The sequence below is a fragment of the Sinocyclocheilus rhinocerous genome, unplaced genomic scaffold (assembly GCF_001515625.1).
Source record: "Sinocyclocheilus rhinocerous isolate Xijiao unplaced genomic scaffold, SAMN03320098_v1.1 scaffold752, whole genome shotgun sequence".
Taxonomy (NCBI): domain Eukaryota; kingdom Metazoa; phylum Chordata; class Actinopteri; order Cypriniformes; family Cyprinidae; genus Sinocyclocheilus; species Sinocyclocheilus rhinocerous.
Genome location: NW_015639777.1, coordinates 453,369 through 454,903, shown reverse-complemented (window position 1 = coordinate 454,903; position 1,535 = coordinate 453,369).

The window sequence follows — 1,535 nt, the reverse complement described above, 5'->3', positions numbered from 1 at the left end:
TTATTTTCAATGTCCAGCATTGTATATAACATACATTTTCCAAACACACTAGAAAGGACTTACAAGTGCAAGATGTTTAGTATAAGAGCAATACCTTTTTTTTTTAGAACAAATATAACACTTTACAATACTTTTTTTCTTTGATTAGCATAAAAATTTTGTCTTGTACAGCCCATTTTTGCATGTATGTAAATATAGCTTACGGTTTCCTCTGTTAAATCATTGTGCAATAAAACACTGTCTACATAAAACAACTTCAAATATGACAATGCATGTATTGTCTCTGATTGAAATGGTGTGGATAAAATACTAAAACTATCATTTAAATAGCATTAAACATCTCAGAATATCAAGGGTTACTAGTTTAAATGTTTAAATTTATTTTCAATGTCCAGCATTGTATATACACCACATTTTCCAAACACACTAGAAAGGACTTACAAGTGCAAGATGTTTAGTATAAGAGCAATACCTTTTTTTTAGAACAAATATAACACTTTACAATACTTTTTTTCTTTGATTAGCATTAAAATTTTGTCTTGTACAGCCCATTTTTGCATGTATGTAAATATAGCTTATGGTTTCCTCTGTTAAATCATTGTGCAATAAAACACTGTCTACATAAAACAACTTCAAATATGACAATGCTTGTATTGTCTCTGATTGAAATGGTGTGGATAAATGACATTGAAGCTAACCAGAGGGAAGAAGAAAAAAAAAAGAGATCTCTTTAACATTTCAAATATTTCTCCTAGACAGAGATGAGGTTACTTTAAGATCGAATGGAAACTTTTGCTTGAGTCTCCTGCTTTTCAAATGTCTCCTGAGACAAAAACTCTAACACTGTCACAATGGTCTCCTTTAAATCTTTAGAAGAGATCTCAACAACATCACACACTGTGCTCAGATTTTTCTCCTACACTAAACACTCAGGAGCTCTCACATTTGTCTCCTCTAAATTTCAGAAGTGTTCTCAATAACTTTACAAAGTGTGTTTGAGTTTGTTCCTCCCTTTTCTCCTTGCCATATCTCTCACAGTCTCTGAAATAACAGTAGCAAAATGACAAAAACATTTAAAAAGCTATTTCATGAAAATATCAGGCTATTCCACTGAAGAAATCTGCTGAGGTAACAGGGTATTCCACTCAGTCTACTCCACAATGCCATTCTTTCTCAATCCAAACACCCACAGACGGAAAGAGAGAGCAGGCAGTCTTTAAGTTCCATAGCTGCTGGAACAAACACAGTCCGTTCTCCAGGGAGACAGAAAACTCAGGTCGTGAGTTTTCTGTTTCTAGTGCAAAAAGTAGTTGTGCTACAGTTATACTACCTTTTTGATTCTGTAATAAGCTATACTATAGTTTATGAACTACAGTACACTACACTGAAGAAACCCTGATGCTAACTTTTTTTCTATGGCACTTATTTACAGCATACTGATAATACAAAGTTTATTTATCTGGCACAAACACAATCAACTAGAATCTCAATTTACAGATATATGTATACAAATTGCTAAAACATAATAGAACTAA